Below are 26136 nucleotides of genomic sequence, written 5' to 3'. Positions count from 1 at the left end.
TTTATCATCGTTTATGTCACGTTCTTCCGATCATCATCAACAATTTCAACCACTAATCGCAACAGACAAAAAATAATAGCATAAACAAATAAAGATAAAGAGGATAAAAGGAAAATTATTAATCTTGACCTTGATGAGTTTATGAGGAACGAAACGGTCCTCTGTCGATATCAACAATGAGCAAGCTTTGTTTGGATAAAATATTAAGGCTTAAATATAAAATAAGTGTCCAAATTATAGCGTTTTTTACGAATATGTGCATAAGCTATTTTTTGAATGATCACGGTGCCTAATGTTATAAACGTACCCTTTTAGGTCATCGTGCTGTCAACAACGTTAATCTCCTCCATTAAGTGATAATTGTCATAATCCGGTAATTTTGAAATTTATTTTTAAAAAATATTTAAAATATTATTATGTTTATAAAAGAATTCTAATTTCTCTTAAATTATAAAAAAGCTCTAAAAGCCCTAAATCCTAACCCTAACCCTAACCCTAACCCTAACCCATTGTCGTTGCCCTTTCCGACCATGACCACTACCATCAACATAGTCCATGCTAGCCTCCTAGTCATATGTCGTTTATTGGCCATCAGAATCGTCTGAGATCGCGGTTTTTATCCTAGGGTTCGTGGGATATAAACCGTCGATTCAATGTCGATCATTCATGATTTCATAGAGGTTTTGGTCGTATGGGAGGTGAGGTCGGGTGGAGCTTCATCGACGACAAAGGGAGTTGGTCGGCGTGGATTTAGGGACTGAAATGAAGGGCTTTTAAAGTTTTAGGGTTATTTCTAAATTTTTGTGTGTTTTTTTAAAAGTATAATTTTTTTATTTTAAATATTTTTTTTTTAAAATTACAAGAATGTAATACTTGTCACTTAACGTAGAAAATCAACGCTGTTGATAGCCCGAGCACCTAAAGTGGTAACGTTAGGCCTTGAGATCATTCAAAAAATAGTTTAGATACCTATTCGTGAAAAGCGTCATAGTTTGTGCACATATTTTTATAATTAAGCCAAAGATTAAAATAGTTCGGTTTTAAGTTGATATAAGAATTGACAATGGCGGGTAAAAATGTTTTAGCTTTTCGTTTCAAATGAGATTTAAAGAGATTGAAAGGTTTATCAAGCAAGTTTGAAACAAAGGAAAGAAAAAGAATAATAAGAAGAAGAAAAGGTGTAGTTTGGTGTACTTTAGTGTGGTTTAGTGATCTTTTTATAAGAGAAATCACTGAAAAATAGTAAAAATGAGAGTGGAAGGAGGAGCGAAAATTGCCCATTTTTAAAAAGAAAACTTAGAATTTTTAACGTGTTACATCAGTTTTTTTAATTCTAGTGACTGTGATATAATTTTAAAAGTTCAATAACCAAAATAAAAGTATTTTAAGAATTCAATAGCGATCACACCATATAACTTTACCATCACAATGGGGTAACCCAAAAGGGGAAAAACACAACATCATAGATTAATTCAATTGGTTGAATAATCGAGTTTTATAAAAAATATTTTAATATCTTTTATTCATATTTCAGATTCACAACGAATCCTTTTCAATAATATTATCTCTGAATTTCAATAAGAGAATTTATAATAATAAAGATTTTATATAAAATAACAAAAAAAAAAACCTAAACAATCATAGTGTAATACTATTTGCTATATAAAACAGATTTTTATTTTTAAATGTTCAATTAATTCGTAACAGTAACCAAATATATATTTGCTGTTGAACAATATTTCAAACATCATTTTCATTGTATTCATTTTGAAGAAACATTGAAATCAAATTGAAAAACATGCATCAACGGTCCAAGGAATTTTTGTTGGCTCTGAAACTACATAAATAGGTCATCAAAACAATTAAATTTAGGTATTACATTTTCATAAAGTTTGTTGGCGTTATGTCATTATTGTAATATTACCGCTTAATATTTGTGTATGATAGGCATTTCGGAAAAGATGAAAGGTATATTGGTAATTTCAGGTTTTGGCTTTGTTCGCTGGAGCTGCCGACGCACAGCTCGGAATGCCGGATCGAGATAAATGGGAAATGAAACGCCAAATCCAACGGTCAGCTTGGATTTATGATTTGTTTTCCTTCGAAATAATAAGCTAATCACTAGAAAATGACATTTTAACAAAAAAAATGTGCTTTAGAATCGTATAAGATTTTCTATCCGTTTTCGTAAGCTTAAATACAAGTATTTTGTAGTCTACATCAATCAATCGCTTTTCCCTTTTTTTTTTTTATAAAATACTTAAAAGATACAAAGTAGTTCATAAAACATCTTATAATTTTTTAGTACGTTATGTTTTGTATTTTTTAAGGTAGAGTATGTATTTAGTATTTAAATTATTAATTTTATTTTATTTTAATATTTAAATTTTTAAATTTTTAAACTAGACCTACTATATCTAATGTATATTTTTTGTTTCATTTTAGTACCTCGTCGTTAAAAATTTAACGACACTACATATTTCATGGGTAAATTACATTATTTATCACTCAACTATTTTCTCACTCTTATTTTGGTACTAAAGTTTAAAAATTTCAATTTAACTAATCATGTTTCAAATTGCTCCTATTTTATTAATAATTTTTGTGATATGACATTATTATTATTATTATTTTATTAATATAATTAAAAATATTAAATTTGAAAGTTAGAGTGACTAAAATTTGTGACTTATTCCCATATGTAATAGGGTAAGGGGAGGTAGGATAGTAGGCTGCCCCAACGCCAGATTGAGAGCAGCTTCCGTGAGAGACCTCCGACAGTCAGAATTATGAATTGCCCACCGTGTGACTCGATCCCACGACCACAAGGTTGAGAGCCTTGCGCTCTTACCAACTGAGCTGGACAAGCAATTTAGAGTGACTAAATTAGGAGTAATTTGAAAGTTAAGTAATTAAATTAAAAAATTTAAATTATTGAGAAAATAGTAGTAGAAAATAGTCGAGTGATGAATGATGCAATTTACCCATGAAACAAATGCCCGTTATGTTTTTAACAGAGAGGTGCTAAACCAAAATAAAACCTAAATGTTAGGTGTGGTTTTAAGAAATTGAAAATTTAGATACTAAAATGAATCAACACTAAAAGTTTAGGTATTGAACACATAATTTATCCTATTTTAATGGCATAATGTATTTTCATCATATTTTAATTAGCGGCGAAACTAGGGATAACGTTTTCAAATATAATTTATATTAATTTATCTTTTAATTATTTGTCATTTCATATTTAAATCTTGTAATTAAATTGTGGTTAATTTATTGAATTTTTTTATCATATATTTTTATATACTCTTATTTATAATGAGTAAAATTTGACTTATTTTATTTAAAAAATTATAATTGATTTAATGATTTGAATTACCGTATCACTTGAATAAATAATTCAAATTACTCAAATCTAATTTTAACAATTCAAATATTCTAAGGTCTGCATAACAAAGTGGCATTATTTTAAAGTTTAGATATTTTTTACTTTCTTCTTATGTTCTTTTTCATTGGAAAATTATCGGATTGATCGCTTCTTTATGACTTTATCTTGGTACATTTTTCTCATCAAATTTTTATAAGTTATGTTTTGGTCACTCATATTATTGATTTATTAAATTTTGATCATTTACATTATCGATTGGTACATTTAGATAATCGAATTGTTAACTCATTTTAGTTTGATGATGTGACATGTTACTAAAAGATGGTTGCTTTTTAAATTGAGCCATGAACTTTAGTTAGAATATGAATTTAACCTAACACTTTAGATGAAATATCATTTTGAGTCCTAAAGGTGAGATAAAATATTAATTTGACCCTGAATTCAATCAAAGTCTCTCATCGTTTACCGTTACTTATCACTGTCGATCGACATCGACCATCGTCATCGTTGATTGTTAGATCCTAAATTTTTTTAATTCATTCCTTTTTAATATCCTAAAGGCTAATCCGATGTCTATTTCGAAAAATGTCCCGAACTCAAAAAAAAAAAAAACCTAGAACCCTTCAAATTCCTTTAAAATTAAACCATAATATTTTTGTTTATAATATTACTATACTATAATTTTTTGTTATATAAATTCATCCTGAATTGTTATTCTATAATTTCTTTTAGTTTCAAACTTCCTAGTAAATTGCGTAAATTGAGTTTGAGAATACTTCAAAATAACTTCACGTAAGATCGTTTAAATCCATCCTACACACAAAAACAATTATATTGACACCTTCAACCAAGTTTTAAACACATAAGCACGCCACAAACCATTAAAGGAGCATCACTACTATAAACTCACACACACAAAAACTATATTAAGCAATAAAATAATCACATTAGACTCATTCATGAAGTACTTCAAAGTTAGATGTGCGTTATCCTAGGAAAAAAGTAAGTGAATTCATTGATGAGTTTAATAATTAAATTAAATTTATATCTTTTTAATATTCCAAATTAAAAAAATATTTATCTCTTTAATTTATATATTAATAAGATAATTATATTCTTTTGAATATTTAAAATTAAAAGATTTTTTTGTTATTTATTTAACTTTGAACATTAAAATATAATTATATCGTTTTGAATACTTCAAATTAAAAGATATCTATTATCTCTTTAAGTTTGAATATTCAAAGGTATCCATATCTTTTAAATATTTTAAATTAAAAGATATTTTATTATATATTTAAATTTGAATATTAAAAGATATTTATTTTAAGTAAATCTCTTTAAGAATCTCTTATAAATACTGTGCTAACTTGTTAGGTTAAACATATCTCAAAATTCAAGAACTTCAAACAACTTGAAAAATCTTTTTCTATCTTCCTATAGCTTTTTCGGAGATAGGAAAATGTAAAGGGTAGTTCATGACCTCTACAACTGTATTATTGTAGCTGATAATTTAATTGTTGTATCTTGGGAGACACACGACCAATGATCTCGAGCACCAAGGAGTGGTCGAAAATCGTCTTAAGAAAAATGCACAGCTACATGCCTTAACCCATTTTCGATCGATATATCTATCAAAAAGAGTATTTTTCTTTTTATACGATTTTATTTTATTTCAAAGAAGTTTAACTTCCTTTATTTTATTGTCTCATGTTTGATTATCGTCTTAGATTGTTATTATTTACTAATAATCCTAAGACAAATTATACTTTCTTCTACTTTTTTTAATCCGAGATGATTCAGATATCATGGTAAACTTGAGATATCAAATAATTGTTTTTAGGACTTATCATGCCATTTAAATGGGTTTGTTTAATCTCAAAGTGGACAAATCTGTTTAACAGAAATTATCATTAAAATAACATTGATTACTAATTTTGTTTCAGAATGTTGTTTTTGTTCAATAATAAAACTGAAAATAAATGATAATTAATTTTCTGTTTATTGGGATTATTACTAATTTCGGTTCTATTTCTCATAGAGAGTAATAGAGACAGTAGACTCCACTACTTTACCCAACATGAATCCTAGAGATGGTTTTGGTTCAGAATCCAAATCTGAATGTGTGTAATGCCCCAGATCCCGGGCTAAGAGATTTGGGCTAACCTGAGATAGGGCTTGGAATAAATCTCTAGCCTGTAGAAAGCTTTGACCCAAATTAAGGTAAATTGGGCCTTGAGTAAAGCCAAATAGAGATTAAAAATGAGTGTTTTTAATCTGCAGTCATAATCAGAAGGACCAAGGAGGTAATTATACCATAGTTCAAAATTAAAAATAAAATCCAATTAAAACTTGGTGAGATCACTTCTTTTACTTGTCCCATCCTTCTTCACAAGGCTTGTCCCATTCTCTTCTTCAACCCATTCTTCTTCTCTATCTCTTAAGATTAAAGCCAAACTTTACCATTTCCAGATTCCAATAACGTTTTAAAGGTAAGAATTGAACTTAACATCTCTAAAGCTTCATTTTGAGACCTCAAGAACAAAGTTTGGCCATGGTTTTAGAAAACAGGTTTAGAGGGGTTTAACAAACTATAGATTTTAATTTGTTTCCAGCGTTTGATAGGCTTATGAAACATTTTTAAAGACTCCTAAATCTCTATATTCAACTAGTAACCTTATTCGTTGATTCATGCTTAGGGAGAGAGGTTGGAGAAAGCTCCCAAGCTAGAAGGAAAGAGAAATTTGCCTTAAGCTAAGCTTTGAACATTTCCAGCAGTCTATACACTCAACGTAACTCACTTTTAACTCATCTATACCACATGTAGTTCATTAGGTAAGATTTGTGTATGTGCATAAGTTTGAGGCATAATCATGGTAGATTTCATTGATTGAGTGTTTTCAGTTTGCTTACAGACTCTTTATGACCTATAATATCAAATAAAACACTTAAACATCAATTGGTAACCTCAATGAGGTATTTTGGGTAGAAAGATGGGATTTTTCGTGTCAAAACAGGGCACCCAGTAGTGACAATATCGATACTGTTCATTATTCAGGCAAAAAATAGGCAGTTTTATAAGGGTAGTACCGATACTCATTCAATGAGTATCGATACCAGAGCAGGAGTATCGATACTCCCTATCGATATTGGGTATTTATTTTCAAAACATCAAACGAAATTTGGTATCGATACTCAGCCTAGTACCAGAGCATCGATACTTCCTTAATCCAAAAGCAATGTCAGTCTAGGGGTATCGATACAACATATAGGCATCGATACTGAAGGGTCAATATCGGTACCCACGAGCATATTTGGATAAATAATCCAAGGGTTAAGGGATCAAACTCAAGGTGCCTTATATACTCATAATAACCTCAAATAAGATTTCAAGTGATAACAGAAATTAATAACAAAAAAATAGAAACAATAACAACTAGGTAACATAAAAGTAGCCTTGTTTGACACTCGAAAAACAGTCAGGACACCCGAGTTCCTCCTTAGCAGAATACGATAGTCAGTGGATATCCAAGTCAGTACCAAGGCACTTCATTAGTTGACTGGGTGCAGATGTCCCAAGACTTGACGAAGTAAGTTGGAGGGTGTACATTTTCGATGTAAATTTCGGATCTCACCATGATGTACCGAGAGTATACCAGTAGTGCTAGAAGGGTACGTGAGCTCCGAGATGTAGATCCCTCAACCGCACCATGATGCCAACCATAGTTAGTAGTTTAGTAGTTGCATGTTCAAACCTGTGCCACTAGTAGTTTCATTAAATTAATGCATGTAGTATAGTACAATTATTAGTGAGGCATTGAGCTCGTAAGCTCAACTTTAAGAATGTGTTTTCGTGTGTAAGTTTTTAGGGGCAATTCGTGGGGAGTTATCGTCATAAGATATTCTAGTGCATCATACCAAATTTCCAGAGTCTTTTAGAGTATGTCTTGAGTCATATTTAGAGGGCATGTACTATTATGGACCCATTTTGTATTCAGTCGTAAGTTTACTTGGTACTCATTATTTGTATTTTGTGGATGTATTTTGGGACCACTTCATTTATTTGTAAACCCATATTATTATCACATTTTATTTTATCACTATGGATGATTTATTTATCAATAAATTATAAACAGTTTTTAAGAAATTTTTGGGTCACTATTTCGATAGTCTCATATAACATTGTAATCCATAGATCTTCGGGTCGAACTAGATTAAGGTGTTACAATAAGAGTGTTGAGTTAATCGATCTATGAATATGGCCAGAGGGGGCTGAATTGGCAAATAAAAATTCCGATGGAAGCTTGTGCAGAAAATTGAAAGTAATTGCGCATCGATTTAGAGTGGTTCGACTTTCTCAACCAAAGTCTACGTCCACTACCTTAGCTATCCACACTAAGGATTTTCCACAAATTCACTAATTTGTCTTTCTTTTGAGGGAAAAGAGTAACCTTACAAATCCCTCAAGAATTATACCCCAAATTCTTGAGAACACTCTCTCCCAAAGAGAACAATACAAATTTTGCAAACTTACAAGAAAATCCTCACAAGGCAAGATGTTTGCACAATTCTAGAACAAAGAAAAAACACTCAAGAATAATACAATTGAGCACAATAAGTGTTCTTGAAATAAAAAATGAATATTGAATGAAATAGGCTTGAAAATGCTCAAACTTGAGGTTTGATGCTTTCTCTTTGATTCTCTCTTGATTCTTGTTGATACTTGTTTCTTATTGTTGATCAATGACTTCTAAGCTTGTTTAAATACACCTTCAAATGATTCTGAACGTTGGGGATGAGTAGTGGAGTCAATAGAGTCGTTTTAGTGTGAAATCAACTAATAAAACATCTTGGAGCGTGGGGGGAATCGGTACCCCCTCATGGGGAATCGATTCCCTAAGTGTAAAATTCAAATATTTTGACCGTTAAACAGGGGGAATCGGTTCCCTCGAGCATTCTGTTTTTCTTGAAGCCAAACCATTCAGGGGGAATCGGTTCCCTCTGGACATTCTGGAATTTTTGGCTTTGAAATGGTTCGAAATACTTTGTAAAATTATTTTGAAATAATTTTAAGATTAAAACTTAATTTTACACTTGAGTAAGGATTAAAAATGACTTTTGAAAGATTTGGAGTAATATTTTGATATTCGAATAATTATATCGAATATACTTAGAAAATCTTTTTGGAAAAATCTTAAAATTCATTTATCTTAATTTGTTATATCGGAATATCAAAATGTTTTCAACAATCTCCCCCTTTTTGATATAACAAAACATTTTAGTAATTTTAAGATTTTGAAATCAAGTTTTGAAATTACTCCCAAATTACTCCCCCTTACTCTAACACTTCTCCCCTTTAAACACTTTAACATTTCTCCCCCTTTTTCTTAAATCAAAAAGACTTTTAAAATATATATTTTAAAATATTTTAAACAAGGTTTTGAAATCATTTAACCAATTGATTATAAATATATATATATAGCTTAAGCTGCTAAGATCACAATCAAGAGAAATGTTAGCCATTAGTTTCATAATCAATATTCATAAACAATATGACATGGCAAAATTGGTCATATATCTAATTGATGTAAATGATGCAATAATGAATAAATTTAACCAAACCAAATATATAGAAATATAAGTTCAAACATCCATAAATTCAAAAAAATTCAAAGTCAAACAATCCACAAATTCAAACATTCCAAAATATCCAAAATGTTAAAACAATAAGTTTGAAGTTTTGATCCATTAAAGATAAGCAAGAACATGGCCTAATCGTCCATCGGTGCATTAGGAGGAGATAAATGTGACCAAATATTGTTCACATCACGTGAAAGTGCATCGACCCTTTCATCCAACGAATCAAAATGACGATTCATCATTTCAGTGGTAGCAGTCAGATTTGAATCGATAGATGCAAGCCTCAAATCAATGTTCTCCATAAAAGATCGGAAGTATGGAGGCATTTGATACTCTGGACGAGGTTGTTCCTCTGGAGGTGCTTGTTCCTCGTGCTGCTCTGGCTCATTGTCGGAGTCGTTTTCTTCCGGAGGTTGCTCACCGGTATGAACCCAAAGACCAGTTTCTTCATTGATATTCCATCCCGATTTAGTTAAAGAAAATAGATTGATTTGGTTTTTGAGGGGAAAGGAAACATCAATACCAACTATAAGCCCAACCTTCCTAAACAGATTACTAAGAATACAACCGTAAACTAAAGAAGAACATAATTTCTTACTGGGAATAATATTTACGATTTCGACAAGTTCAGCAAAAATAATATGTGGAAGGTTAATTTTGAGATTATTTTGGACACAATGAAGCCAAAATAGATCTAAGTCTCGAAGAATAGAGTAACGGCCTCCGCATGGTCGAAACCACCAAGAGATCATTAGGTGAAGAAAACGATCATGAATGTCTAGAACACTTGCACTATCCCTTCGCTTATACTGAGATCCTACCGTAAGTTTTTCATTGCCTAACCCTTCATTATCTAATCCTAATGCTTTGGCAATGGATTCTGAGTAAAGATGAAAGAATCGTCCTAGAAGATAGGATCGGATTCCTATGGTTAAGGTTTTCTCTCAGTTTTTAATGCAAACAGAATTAGAGTAGAAGATACGAACAAGTTGATGGTAGACAATTGGTTCAAGCTCGAAGAGTTTGTCAAATTTCCACTCATGAAGAGTAAGAAGATGATGGAAATTGATGTATAACATGGCTTGAAGAGATGAGATACATTCTTCCAAATTTTTTAGGACTCAAAGTATTGAAAAAACCTAAAGTAGAGATTTTGTTTACGACCGGGTTCATTGAAACAAGAATTGCGAATGGTCATGTTTGGATCATCGGGATTAGGAATAGGAATTTATGGGATAGGTGGAGGATTTGGAGGTGAGTTTGGAGGTTGGCTAGAACGACTAGAGGAGACCCTAGAACGTTTATGAGACATGATTTAAGATAATCGGAATGAAAAGATAACATGCAATTTTAAAAACATATGTATGAAAAATAATCAATCCCAAAACTCAATTGAGTCCTCAATATTTCAAGGTTCTTTATACCAATCCTAATGGGCAAAGTTTTTGAAAACTATTGAAAAATAATGTTTTGAGAGTCAATATATGTATAGTTTTCATAACAACAACATAATTCAATCAAAACACAATAATTTGAAAAACAATTTTTTTATTTCGAAAATTTCAAAGAACTTTGGAAAATTCTTGTGTTTTTGAGGGAATTAGTTGTAAAATCTAGTTTCTAATCACTAAACAATCAATGCCCGATCTAAAGTTCAACCTAGAACTAATTAAAACTAGTTTTAAAATCAAAAATTGATGAAAAAGAAGTTTTAGAAAAATACATTGAAGATTTTTGGATTTGAGTGAGATTAGATGAAGTTTGCATGATTTGATGATTCCAACATGTTTGGAGATGATATTTGAAGAGAATTCTGATTAAAAACGTTGTTTTGATGAAATATGAGGTAGGGAGAGAGTATAGAGAGGAACGATGGTAAGAGAGAAGAGAGGGTTTGAGAGTTTGGGGGTGTTCTGCCCGTGTTAAAAAAAAACAGAACCCCAGGGGGTATCGATTCCCCTACAGAGGGAATCGGTTCCCCTTCAAGGGGGTATCGATTCCCTTTGCACCAAAACTGATAAAATCTGATTTTAAACACTCAAAATGCTAAATTAATTTTCTCTAGTGGTATTGACAACTCATATATTGAAAATTAATCATGTTCAATCAATCAAATTTATCATTAAAATTTATTTGAACATAAAGTTAATTTTCACCAAGAATCATAAACTCTCCCTAACTAAAAGTAATGAATGCGATAAAAAAATACTATTATATGCATTTTTCATTTATTCTTAAAAGTGCTAAAATTATTTTAAACACTAAGTGAAGATAGGTCAGTTAAACCTAATTCTCTCCTAAGTGTCCAAAAACGTTCATTGTCTAAAGGTTTTGTAAAGATATCCGCTAATTGATGCAAAGTATCAACAAATTCTTATTTCAATGTGACATAGTCTCTAATGAAGTGATGTCTTATTTCAATGTGCTTAGTTCTAGAGTGTTGGATGGAATTTTTAGTGAGACAAATAGCACTAGTATTGTCACACTTGATAGGAATGATACCTACTTCAATTCCATAATCAAAAAGTTGTTGTTTCATCCATAAAACTTGTGCATAACAACTACCAGCTGAAATGTATTCGGCTTCAGTGGTAGATAATGCAACACAATTTTATTTCTTTGAAAACCAAGAAATCAACATATTTCCAAGGAATTGCAAGTATCGGAGGTGCTTTTCCTATCTAATTTGCATCCTCTATAATCCGTATCAGAAAATGCATGCAAGATAAAGCTAGAGTCTCTAAGATACCAAAGTCCTAAACTAGGAGTGTCCTTAAGGTATCTAAAGATTCTTTTAACAGCTAGTAAATGTGATTCCTTAGGGTATGATTGAAATCTAACACATAAGTAAACACTAAACATAATGTCTGGTCTACTTGTAGTTAGATAAAGTAAATATTCAATCATTGACCTATATGATTTAACATCTACACATTTACCTCCTTCATCTAAGTAAAGCTTTGTTGATGAGCTCATTGGATTGTCATAAGGTTTCCCATTTTCCAGCCCAAACTTCTTGAGCATATCTTTGACGTACTTAGCTTGATTGATGAAGATGCCATCTTTTCTTTGCTTGATTTAGAGTCCCAAGAAAAATGAGAGCTCCCCCATCATGCTCATTTTGAATTCGCTTTGCATTAGCTTAGAAAATTCTTAGCAAAGAACATCATTAGTAGAACCAAATATTATATCATCAACATAAATTTGAACTACTAATAAATCTTTACCTTTATGCTTTAAAAACAATGTAGTGTCAACCTTCCCTTTTGAAAAACCTTTTTCAATTAAAAAGTTTGACAATCTTTCATACCAAGCTCTAGGAGCTTGTTTTAAACCATAAAGTGCTTTTGTCAATTTAAGAACATGATCCGGAAATTTGGAATCTTCAAAACCTGGAGGTTGTTCCACATACACTTCTTCTTTAATAAAACCATTTAAAAATGCACTTTTAACATCCATTTGATATAATTTAAATTCATGAAAACATGCAAATGCTAATAACATTCTAATTGCTTCCATCCTAGCTACGGAGCGTATGTTTCATCATAGTCTATGCCCTCTTCTTGAGTATACCCTTGAGCAACAAGTTTAGCCTTGTTTCTCACTATATTACCACTCTTATCAAGCTTATTCCTAAATACCCATCTAGTACCTACAGTAGATTTATTACTAGACCTTTCAACTAATGTCCATACTTTACTTCTCTCAATTGATTTAACTCTTCTTGCATAGCCATAATCCAATGTTCATCATTTAATGCTTCTTTAATATTCTTAGGCTCTATGCATGAAATAAATGCAACATAATTACAAATATTTCTAAGAGAAGATTGAGTTGTTACCCCTTTTGATGGATCACCTATGATTTCACCATCCTTGATATAGTTGTACTCTCTTGGGTAAGATACTTCCCTTTCTTCAATGGTTGGATTCTCGAGAGGATCATGAGTTTCCTCATCTTTCGTTTCTTCCTTTGATGATGGTTCTCCAATGTCATGTCCAACGTCATTTGTATTTATAATACCTACATCATCATTCAAGCAAGAATCCTTCCTCGAAAGGAGATTATCATCGAAAACAACATGTATAGACTCTTCTACAACTAAAGTTCTTTTATTAAATACTCGATAAGCTTTAGAACTTAAGGAATAACCCATAAAAATTCCTTCATCACTTTTAGCATCAAATTTGCCAAGATTGTCTTTATCGTTGTTTAATACAAAATATTTACATCCAAAAGGATGAAAATAGCTAATGTTAGGCTTTTTATTTTTAAAAGGTTCATGTGGAGTTTTCTTCAAAATAAGCCTAATCATTACTCGATTAATAACATAACAAGCTGTATTTGTGGCTTTCGCCCAAAAATATTTTGGCAAATTGTTTTCACAAAGCATGGTTCTAGCCATTTCTTCTAAAGTTCGATTTTTCCTTTCAACAACTCCATTTTGTTGAGGGGTTCTAGGTGTTGAAAAATTATGACTAATACCATTAGAATTACAAAATTCAGTAAATCCAAGATTTTCAAATTCAGTTCCATGATCACTCCTAACACTAGTTATAGAGTAACCTTTTTCATTTTGGATTAATTTTGAAAACGTGATGAATTTTTCTAATGCTTCATCTTTAGTACTTAAGAATAGAACCCAAGTATATCTAGAATAATCATCTACCAAGACAAATGCATATTGTTTTCCACCCAAGCTAGTAGTTTTAGATGGCCCAAAAAGATCTAAATGGATCAATTGCAATACTCTACTAGTTGATACATCATTAATGGATTTAAAAGAAACTCGTTTTTGTTTTCCTTTAACACAAGCATCAAAGATTTTATCATTATCAAATTTTAGTTTAGGCAGTCCTCGAACCAAATCTCCTTGAATTAACCGTTGCAAAACACTCATACTAGCATGACCTAGTCTCCTACGCCATAACCAACTATCATGCTTATCCTTAGCAACTAGGCATAAATTAGTCATATCTATAGAGTCTAAGTGCACCATGTAAATGTTTCCTATTCTATGACCAACAAGCATAATCCGATTAGATGTAATGTCAATGACTTTACAACCATTAGTTTCAAACATGACATTGAATCCCTTATCACAAAATTGATTAATGCTCAAAAGATTATGCTTTAATCCATTCACATATAAAACATTTCTAATTTGTATGGAAGTGGTATTACCTATTGTACCTATACCTTCGATGTAACCTTTTGAATTATCACCAAAAGTCACTTCTCCTCCATTTTTGGCGTTAAGATCTATGAACCGGCTTTTGTCTCCGGTCATGTGTCTCGAGCATCCACTATCAAGGTACCATGAATTTGAATTTGTTTCCCGTGCCTTGTAGCAATGCTCATTTTCCTACAAACATAGATTAATTTCTAATTTTTGGTACCCAAATTCTTTTGGGTCTATATTCATTAGTTTCCAAAATCCTAGTCCCCTTAGGTATCCATTTGTGTAGGATATCCTTATCTTTAGTAGTAATGAGCTCTTTAGGAATCCATATAGTTCTAACGATTTTTCTATTAGAGGTTCTTCGGGGACATCTATGATTGTAGTTTTTAAAACTTTTTCTAACAAAGTTGGATTTTGAATTTTCTCCATTTTCAAAACGTTTTGTTCCAACTTTATCAAAAGAGGTTTTAAGATCATCAATTTTCTTTTGATGATCATCATTGACCTTTGAAAGTAAATTTTGCAAATCCAAAATTTTCTTTTCAAACTCTTCTAGTTTGATTTGCAAATCTTTGATTTTACTTTCAAGATAGTTGTTGTTTTTGGATATGAGTTTATTTTCTTTTTTCAATTTTGAAACATCATTTTTGTATTTTAAAAACAATTTCTCATAATCCAAAGCCAACCCATTATATTCCTCTAATAGCTCATCATAAGATAAATCATCAAAATCAGATGAGTTAGAGGTTACCTTAGAATCTTCCCCGAATGCCATCAAGCACAAGTTTGCTACGTCTTGTTCCTTTTCATCGGAACCTTCTTCATCGCTCTATGTAGCCACATAAGCCTTGTGCTTATTCTTTAATTGAACATTTCTCTTCAATTGTGGGCAATCATATTTGACATGCCCTGGTTTTTTGCATTCATAGTAAATGATCGGGTCCTTCTCTTTTGGTTCATTTTTGAGGCCTTCATTTCATTTGAATTTTCTTCCTCGGTAAGGTCTCATCATTTTTTTGAACCGTTTGGCAAACAATGCCATTTCCTCGTCATCGTCATCTACATCCGAATCACTCTCATCTTTTGTGGATTTAAGAGCAACTCCAATGTTTTTCTTCTTCTCCTTCTCCTTTGGCGTCTCTTTAATCTTATCGAGGTCTACCTCATCTTCAAGCATCATTTTATGAGTGAGGAGAGAACCGATTAGCTCTTCAAGAGTTAAGGACTTTAGGTTCTTAGCCTCGATGATTGTCGTCTTCTTGGATTGTCATGATTTTGGAAGTGAGTAAACTAACTTCCAAACAAGCTTCTCATTAGGAATGATCTCTCCATATGATTTGAGACCATTGACAATAGTTGAGAATCTATCCGTCATAGTTTTGATATCTTCATTTGGTTTCATCCTGAAATTTTCATAGCTATGTGTTAGAAGACCAATTTTAGATTCTTTTACCTCATCGGTGCCTTCATGAGTGACTTGTAGTTTATCCCATATTTCTTTGGCAGTTGTACAAGATGAAACTCTTCCATATTCATCTAGTCAAAGAGCACAAAATATGATATAGATAGCTTTGGAGTTGAGCTGGAACATTCTTGTCTCCCAATCACTCCACAATCTTGAATGAGTGAGAGGTTTGATATATCCGTCTTCTACAATATTCCATGCTCCCATGTCACTACTTGAATGAAATACATCATCCTATTCTTCCAATAGGCATAGTTAGCTCCATTTAAGAAAGGAGGCTTGTTGACGGGCATCGAATCGAGACCATCTTGAAGTGGAGGCCATTGATGACTTTGATTATCGATGTAACTCTTCCCGGATCTACTCAAGAGGCAGTTAAACCTTCAAATGAGTCAAGCTTTGATGCCAATTGTTGAGTTAATCGATCTATGAATATGGCCAAGAGGGGGGTGAATTGGCAAATAAAAATTCCAGTGGAAGCTTGTGTAGAAAATTGAATGTAATTGCGCAACGGAACGACTTTCTCAACCAAAGTCTACGTCCACTACCTTAGCTATCCACACTAAGGATTTTTCACAAATTCACTAATTTGTCTTTCTTTTGAGGACAAAGAGTAACCTTACAAATCCCTCAAGAATTATACCCCAAATTCTTGAGAACACTCTCTCCCAAAGAGAACAATACAAATTTTGCAAACTTACAAGAAAATCCTCACAAGGCAAGATGTTTGCATAATTCTAGAACAAAGAAAGAACACTCAAGAATAATACAATTGAGCACAATAAGTGTTCTTGAAAGCAAAAATGAATATTAAATGAAATAGGCTTGAAAATGCTCAAACTTGAGGTTTGATGCTTTCTCTTTGATTCTCTCTTGATTTTTGTTGATTCTTGTTTCTTGTTGTTGATCAATGGCTTCTAAGCTTGTTTAAATACACCTTCAAATGATTCTGAACGTTGGGGATGATTAGTGGAGTCAATAGAGCCATTTTAGTGTGAAATCAATTAATAAAACAACTTGAAGCGTGGGGGGAATCGGTACCCCCTCATGGGGAATCGGTTTTCTAAGTGTAAAATTCAAATATTTAGACCATTAAACAGGGGGAAATGGGTACCCCCTTGGGGGGAATCAATTCCCTCCGAGCATTCTGTTTTTCTCGAAGCCAAACCATTCAGGGGGAAATCGGTTCCCTATGGACATTCTAGAATTTTTGGCTTTGAAATGGTTCAAAATACTTTGTAAAATTATTTTGAAATAATTTTAAGATTAAAACTTAATTTTACACTTGAGTAAGGATTAAAAATGACTTTTGAAAGATTTGGAGTAATATTTTTATATTCGAATAATTATATCGAATATACTTAGAAAATCTTTTTGGAAAAATCCTAAAATTCATTTATCTTAATTTATTATATCGAAATATCAAAATGTTTTCAACAAAGAGTCAATCGATAGTGATAATTAACCATGACAAGAAACCAACAAAAAATTATGGAGAAAATTTCAACACATTACAACAAAAGATGTTTTTCTATATGACCACAAAGAACAGTTCTAAGTTCTTAAAGGAAGATCCTATTGTTTTTAAATTGGGAGACGAAGAAAGATAGGTAGACAATATTACCACTTTAATATTATTTATGCTTAGAAGCACACTGATTTTATACTAGAATCATATACTAAATAGTCTAAAGGATTCACTGTATTCATTATATATTGTTTAAGCAACAATTAAGAAATTGTAGAAGGCATTGGACCACAAATATAAAGTTGAGGATAGTATAGCTAGAAAGTTTTTAGTTGTCAAGTTCTTGAATTTTACTGTAACACCCTAAATCTTGGGTTAAGAATTTCGAGCCAACCCAAAAAGGCCTTGGATGAACCCATTAGCATGTAGGAAACCTTGATTCAAGTTTGAGTGAAATTAGGCTTAAATTGGTCCTAATTGTTGTTAAAAATGGGACTTTTGACATTTAACCAAAGCTTAAGGGTCCAAGAAAATAATTATCCTAATTTTAGTTTAAAAGGCTGAAAACCATTAAGGTTGGACGATATCACGTATGTGTTTTCTCTTCTATCATATATCTTTTTCATCATATTTGTTTTTTTCTCTCTTTTAAACTCCAATTTCAATTTAAAATGCTAAAAAAACATTAAGTGGATTTACATATTTCAAGAATGTCAGCGAATGATGAACGTACAATTGTCCCTTTGATTCAAGAGTGAATAGAGAGAAAGCCTAGTAAGAGTGACTAGAGTATCGCTACTCAGTATTGAACCCGATTCAGGTACCGGGCCAGTAAATAATACGAGTGAATATCAAAATCAATATTATCGTAAAACCATGAAATGCGTAGAGACTTCTCCAAATAAAAAAAATGACTAAAATGCCCTTAAGTAACGAATGACCAGAATAGAGCATCTTAATAGCTAACAACAATAACATACTAATAAATACTTGTATAACATTCTAGATGAGAGAACAAGTGGATTAGTGTCGAGTGAGGGGATGACCTCACTTGACTTTGATAAGTTCGATAGTGAGTAACTGAGTTACTCTGATTGCCCTTGCATGACATTGGTTGACGTGTGTGTATCTAGGTGTTAGCTCTATGAGGGAGCTTGGTAATAAAAACAAGATAGTAATAAGATAATAATATTGTGTGTGATAATCATAAGAACCTTATAAGGTAAGATTCCATAAAACTAGCCTTTGTGTGAAACTTGGGAAACAACAATGACATCCGAGTTACTTTAGTAATATGACTATCATCTTGTGTGTATAGAATATCCAGATATATCCAAGTTAGTGCCAAGGCACTTAAAGCACTAGTTGGATGTTGTACTAATGATGTGTGACTTAGACACATCCCACGTGCTCAAGAGGAGTAGACTAGCCAAGCAAGGTACTGATGTTGTGTGACTCGAACCTAGCCTAAGGTATTTGGGAGGTGCTGATGCTTTGTGGCCCGGATCTCACCAGAGATAATAGAGAGATGCTAATGTCGTGTGACCCAAATCTTGCCTAAAGTTTCTTTAGTAAACAAACAGGGGTGTGAGTTCCGTGATACTATATGACCCCGAGCTACACCATGATGCTTACTTGTTGTTGTGTGATTGTACATATTGTCTTTTTTATATCGGTTACTAACATTGTGTGTTACATGATGATGCATTGTAGGATGATACCAAGGTTAGAGACCTGGTATACGTTTACTCATAGCGAGGCCCTTAACAAAGACTAAGGGAAGCATGAGACTTATACTAAAGAGGTAGAACTGGTGAACCTTAAGTAGGTAGCACTTGATCAGGATCATGCATGTACCTACTGCTTGGTACCATGCCTTTAGCATGCTTAAGTTTATGAAACTCTTAATGCTTCTATAGATTAGCAATTATACTATTGGGCTTTGTAAGCTCAGCTTTCGGATGTTTTCCGTTCTCAAGTTGATAGCTTGAGCCGTTCGAGGAGAATCGTCGCAACAGGATTTTCAACGTTTCCTCTCAGAGTACTGGTTGGTTACTTGTAGTGGACATGTGTATTCACAGGACCCTTACTTATGTATTGAGATTTGTAAACTTTGAGTTGTATTATTTGAATTAAATTATGTGTCACGGAGGTCTGGTCTTATAAAAGTATTTTTATGACTGATGTATATATTTATTTTGGTACCACATTATATATTTTTAAATGAAAATGAACATATTTTTTAAATAAGGGTTATCATGGTAGCCTAATGTGACACTTTAGACTCAATTGAGTTTATGGTGTTATAGTTTGAACGATCTTGCCTCATATATATTTATATAAAACTCTTTTAATTTTACATATTTTTAAAATCATTAAATTGAAATAAATTAAAGGCTGAGATTAACTAGATTTGGAGAGGACGCTTAATCCATTTAATGTGATTTGATTTTATTATTACGCTTTTCAGCGAAGTTATAATTAAGTTGCGTCCGAAATAATACAAATGAGAGGTCAGGGTGCTTTTGGAGGCTTACAATGAAGCCATCATTAATGGTAACTCACAAGAAAGTTAGGATCATTACAGCCTTTTTATTGCAATAAACTACACACTTATCAATCAAATCAAAAAAAAATGGAGAAAGGAAAAAAATAAAATAATTAATAATCCTGGTTTTAGAGTAATCAAAAAGTGAATGATGAGATACCTAAATTAAGCTAAAACTTTAGGACACGTGGCTTACCAGTGAAAACAATGCACACGATCTTTTCAACTTTTTAAGCTTGCTTAAGATTCAGCTATTTAGGAGAGTTTGAATTTTAAAATGTATAAATTCAAAAGAATGGGGTTGAAATGAAAATTATTAAAAGTTATATTTTCACATTTTTTTTCTATTTTTATTGACGTGAATACAGTTTATCTTTTTTCTTTCTCTTAGGTGATTTTCGCTTTCTCTTTGTTTCTTTAGCATATACCTTTGGGAAATTAGAAGCTCAAATTGTAATGAACTTGTAGAAGAAAATTAAGCTTTAATGATATATTTTTTAAAATCTTTAATTAATTATTTTTTTATCTTTAATTTTTTAACTAAATTAATTGACTGGAAAATAATATAATTTAATAGTTTTCATACATTTTTATATAAAATTTTCATATTTTTTCGATTTTTATAGTTTGTACGTTTTCAATACTTTAATTATATTTTTATAAGACTTTAATATTTAATATATATTTTAATATTTTTATACAGAAGAAAAAAAGTAACATCAATATTAATAAAAAATAAAATAATTAACATCAGTTTATTCATTACTTTTTATTAATCGATTCCTTCCAAAAAAATTTGAAAATTAGAGATGAAAAAAAGTTAAATAATTTAAAAAAAATTAAAAATGATAAAATACCATTGACCCAAAGAATAGTAAATAAACTAACAAATTAGGAAAGACAAAAAAAGGTGAAATCATAATGAACATAATAAGTGCACATATGAGAGACAGTGGAAGGCGGCCACTCACGTGAAGTTGATTGGGTTTTTTAAGGGTTAACCGAAGGGGTCGCTTTGTTCTTTATACTACAACATTTCCATATAGCTTGTTTTGGTCCATTTGAATCATCACATATAAAAAGCTTATGTGCGACGCTGTTACTGTTTATCAATAGACCCACGATTTCTATATGATTTTAGATTAGAAAAGAAAAGGATGAGTCGAAACACCATGATTTAGAAAAATGTTTTATTTAAAAACTCTAACCACTTTATTCCTTCTTTTTTTTATTTTATAATTTGTATCAATTTTATTGATTAAATTAACTTTTTTTCTTTAATTTTGTTTAACCGGCGACGAAAATGGTTTTGATGTTGGTTGATGCTTACCAGTTATCTTTTTTTTAATTAAAATAATTATATCTTTGTGATATATTCTCTACCTTTATGTCACGTTTATCTCAGTCTTTGTGACACATTTTTCTCTTACTTTTGGAAGCTTACGATTTTTTGTCGTTTTTTTGTTTATCTTTTTTGACAGGGTTGGATTTGACATCGCCAAGACTGATCAAGATTGTGCTTAATTGTTATCATCTGATATTCCCTTTTTACCATCATATTGATTTGGACACGCGTTTTACGCTCGTGGATAGTTTTCTCACGTCACTTAACTCTGATTTGCGATTTGTCTGTGATCTTTTAGTAGTTTTATCTCTTTTGTGGTTCGTTTGTCAATGCAGTCAGATTTGTTCGTATCTTTATTTTGTTCGAGCATTGGTTGGGTTTTTTAACATTTTCTTTTTGTAGTCCTTGTGTGATCTAGGTGGCTAGTTTTTATGTTAATGATTATAGGAAAATGTCCTAATTATAATTTAGTTTACAACAACAACAACAACAATAAAACCCTATTCCCATATACAATGGGGTAAGGGGAGGAGGTTAGTAGGCTGCCCCCAACGCCAGGTTGAGAGCAGCTTCCGTGGAAGACCTCCGGTAGTCAGGAAATTAAAAATAAAGATAAAATACAGTGCATGTATAAATAAATAAATAAATGCATAGTTGAACAATCTTCATATGCAGTCATTAATATACGTGTCTATAATGGGAAGTAATCCCTACAAATAAATCCCTGCCTAAAAATCTCTGCATATAGACAGAAACGTAAGTCCGACTAAATTTGAAAAGAGGAAACATGTAGAGAAGGATACACAGAAGTCAGCGATAACAAGTTTCGAGAAGGAATAAAGTCAAAATGATTAAAACCTAAACTAAGGCAACACTACTCCACTACCCTAGTTCTAAGTCTTCATAAATTCCAAAGCCAGAAACGTTGATCATGGAAATTACTACAAAGACAATTAAAAAGAAGACAGAGATGCTACACCCTATAGCTATTGACCACACTACTCGGCTACCCTGGTCATAAGTCTCCATACTTTCCTATCAGAGGTCATGTCCTTGATAAGGAATAAATCCTTTAAATCAGATCTTAAGCAATCTACCCACTTCTCCTTGGTCGTCATCTCCTCCTGGCACCGTCGACTGTAATCGACTCTACCTTCCTGACCGCATCCGACGGTTTTTGCCTAAGGACATGCCCAAACCACCGTATTCTTCCCTCCTCAATTTTTCGGATACAGCACCACCCCCAAGGACATCCTAATAGCAGAGTTTGGTGTCATGTCCCATAGAGTCCTACCACATGCCCATCGAAGCATTCTCATTTCTGCAGTTTCCATCCTCCTTACGTGATCCTTTTTCATTACCCAACATTTTGATCCATACAGTAGCTGTAACATCCTTAATACCGGGTTAGTGATCAGATTGTAAAGTTTCAGAATTTGGTGACTAAAGTAGAAGAATGAAATAGTTCAATGATTTATTTAGGAATATTTCTAGAAAGTTGTTAGTAATTATTAAAGGAATTAAGGGCAAAATGGTCATTTGTCATAAAAGATATTTTTTTATCTCTTTAAGAAGAGGTAAATACGTGGGGGGAGGAGTATCTGGAAAACTCTTCTTCTTGCTTTCTTATTCTCCAACGTGCTGAGCAAAGGTGAGTTTCTATTTAGTTGATTATTTGTAGATTTTATGGTTGTGTTTTGATCATTAGGTGATAACTAAGACTTAAGGAAAACTTAAGTCATCTTAAAGTCAAAAGATGAAGAAGTTACAAAAGATTAAAGAGAAAGAGTTTTTGAATGAAATCTTGAAATATAGTTGATATGTTGAATTTGAAGATAAATTTGACTTGTCATCAATCTAATTAACCTGTATGAAGTGTTAGAATTGGATTTGTAACATGTTAAAATTTGGGTGTAATTCTTGAATTACATACGGAGAATATGATTTTGATGTTAAAGAGGTGATTAATGAATAGAAATGAGTTTGAATATGAGTATGTAAGTTAAGAATAAGAAAGGAGATGATATATGAAGTAATTAAGCTGAAAAGAGTGGATTTTCGGGCATAAATTGGAATTCTGGGCTATGTGCATCGATGCACATTCAATGTGCACCGATGCATCAAGGGTAAATTTCCAGAAATTGTTCAGTTTGTATCGATGCACCCCTTAAAAATGAAAACATTGAAGGTAATTTGTGTATCGATGCATGGGTAGTGTATTGATGCACATTTTAAAGAATGCATCGATGCACTGTAGAATGCATCGATGCACTTCAAGGGGAAATTGCAATAGACATTTCTTTTGGTCTAAGAAATGATAGATTAGTGTATATCAATTGGATACTAATATGTATCAATGTATGATTATATATATATCGAGCATGAACAAGTCCCGAAAACGCTTATCAAGTTATGATTCGTTCGCAAGAGAGGAAATTATAAAAATGGATTGGAACTTAGTGAGGCCAAGGTGAGTGCATATTAATTCGTTTATGGTGCTAAATGGAAACAAGACTTGTGACAAGTCTATTTCCTATGTTAGAATACATGAATATATGATTATACGTATATGCATGACATGAATTGTATGTGACATGATAGATTGCTAATGCCCATGTTATGTGTAAAGAGAGCTAGAGGTATAGTTGGCATGCCAAGAGTCGAGGGTTCTACGTGGTCCTTTGGGACATATATGTATTCTTTGGAACATTTACAGGGTCTTATGAGACACATATGTGATCCATTGAATATGTATATGGTTCTTAAGGAGTGGTCCTTCGGGACAAATACAATACATAGGTCATTCGGGACAAATCTTATAGCCCCTAGTGGGACCCCATACGAGCTGTGGTGACAGCATAGTGCACAACCTCAATATACTCACATATCTATAGTTCTCACAAATGTACATGGGCTAACAAAGAGATAATAATAAACATATATATTACATGTAAAGTATATGCTTTTGTGATATGAATTGTATTATATTATTGATATGATGATGTGTATATGTGTACATTTGATTACATGAAATGCTATATTGTTTTGTGTGATAGCATGATATGATATGTTCATGCATGATTAAGTAGTTAAAGTTACTTTAATGTGTTTAATGCCTCACTAAGTCATAGACTTAGTGTGTGAGTGTTTCACACGTAGGTTCTGGAAAGCAAGAAGAGAAGTTTAGAGGAGCAAGACAGGTCAGCATTTTCCTTACAAAGTTTCAGATCAGAAAATAAATGATTTAAATGTGTTTGGTTAATCTGAACATAGTTGGCATGTACTAATTGATTGAGCTGAATATGCTCTGATCGATTTTGGTTATTTTGGTCAATTTATGTAAATAAACAATTTTTATTTTAATCAAAGTTTTAAATTTTCTTTGAATTTTGTCAGGAGTCAAAGTTTGAAAAGTCAATGTGATACCCCAGACTCGTATTCGGGTTAGATACGGGTTGAGGGTGTTACATTTAATAGTATTAGAGCTACGGTTTAGCCGATTCTTGGCATAAACTAAAGTCCAAAGTGTCATAAAATGTGTACATGGCAACACAGAGTGAAAAAAAAATCTGATCTGATAGTGTAAGGAGTATGTTGTCTTGCTAATAGAATAAGATTAGTTTAATATAGTAGAAATCTGATTATGAGAATTTCAAAGAAAGCGAGGGTTGAACCTGATGGTTATAGCAATTCATCTACCCTGGCCAGGCAGGAGGAAGAGCGGACACCTTAGGAAGTGCCTCATAAGATCAAAGGTTGATTTCAGAAAGTTGAAATCATATTAGAATAGTGAAAGAAGTTCATTATTGTTTTGAATCGGAAAAATGATAAGGATTAGTTTTGTTAGTATGTGGATAAGATAGAATATGATGAACAAGTGTTACTATAAAAATGTTAAAAAGATCGAATGACGTGGTGAGTACTTATAGAAGAACTCAAGAATAAGTGCATTAGTGACAATTGTATTAGATGTATAAAGTCAGAGCTTATGAGTTGAAACAAAGTGATAGTATTGAGCATAAACAAAAGTATGTTTATGATAAGAGTTTGCAGTTAAGATGGAAAGAGTTAGCGTTGGCTAACCAGAGTATGTGATAAAAATGTACTGGAGATTATAAGATATTGTCAGGATATGATAACCAAATATGAAATGGATCTGGATACAATTGTATATTTGGATCATAATAATGTGGTGTAATAAAGGAAATAAGGATTTGTATATTTGAGTAAAGTTGAGGATTGATAAGAAGAGTTTGAGAATGTGTATATCGATGATCAGTTTATAAGACAAAGGAAGTCATAATGTTGAGTTGAACAACGAAAATTTCAAGATGTATGAGAATGGAGGTGAAATTGACAAGTTAAGTAAATGAATTTTGAGATAATTTCGCTTGGAAAGGATGTATGTGATTGGTTGACTAGGGTTTGTGCCCTAGATTGGACAGATGTTATTGATTAATTGTCAGAGTAAAGGTTATAAGATTAGAAGAAAAGGTAAAATTGAGTTAATCAATTATGATGTGAAACTGAATATAATTATGTATTCTGATCAGATAGCTATGATGTAGAAAAGAAGATAAGTATTTGCATGGAACCTTAAGGAAGGAAAATACAAGTATAAGAAATGATAAAGAATGAAGTTCTATATAAGTAAATGGTTATCAAACTTATGAGGATGCAATGAAGATTGGTACATAGAGATGAGTGTAGGTGATAAGACAAGAGTATGTGAACATGAAATGAAATATATGATTTGGGTATAAGGAATAAATAAAGGAATAAAGAAATGAAAGGGATGAGATAAAGGATCAGATACGATAAAGGTTAGATGGAAGTGCATATGATAAGTGACAGTAAATGAATGTATAAAGGAAAAGGTAGTTGAAGAAATAAAGGAAGGAAAGATTAAGAAATGAGGTAACATGAGAACAATAGAAGATATGTTCTTATTGATTTGTTCAGTGAAAATTCGAGGACGAATTTTCTTTAAAGGGGGGAGATTTGTAACATCCTCAATACCGGGTTAGTGATCAGATTGTAAAGTTTCAGAATTTGGTGACTAAAGTAGAAGAATGAAATAGTTCAATGATTTATTTG

The 26136-nt window shown here is 32.0% G+C and overlaps 1 non-coding gene across 1 annotated transcript; it reads right to left on the bottom strand.

Annotated features, from left to right (window-relative positions):
• Nucleotides 1-2795: 2795 nt before the first annotated feature.
• TRNAE-CUC lies at nt 2796-2869 on the bottom strand. The gene has a single exon. It is a non-coding gene; the product is annotated as a tRNA-Glu (tRNA).
• Between the last annotated feature and the right edge of the window lie 23267 nt (nt 2870-26136).

Source organism: Hibiscus syriacus, unplaced genomic scaffold (assembly GCF_006381635.1).
Source record: "Hibiscus syriacus cultivar Baekdansim isolate YM2019G1 unplaced genomic scaffold, ASM638163v2 tig00110223_pilon, whole genome shotgun sequence".
Taxonomy (NCBI): Eukaryota; Viridiplantae; Streptophyta; class Magnoliopsida; order Malvales; family Malvaceae; genus Hibiscus; species Hibiscus syriacus.
The sequence above is the reverse complement of the archived record's forward strand: the minus strand, read 5'-3'. Positions and strand labels throughout refer to the sequence as shown.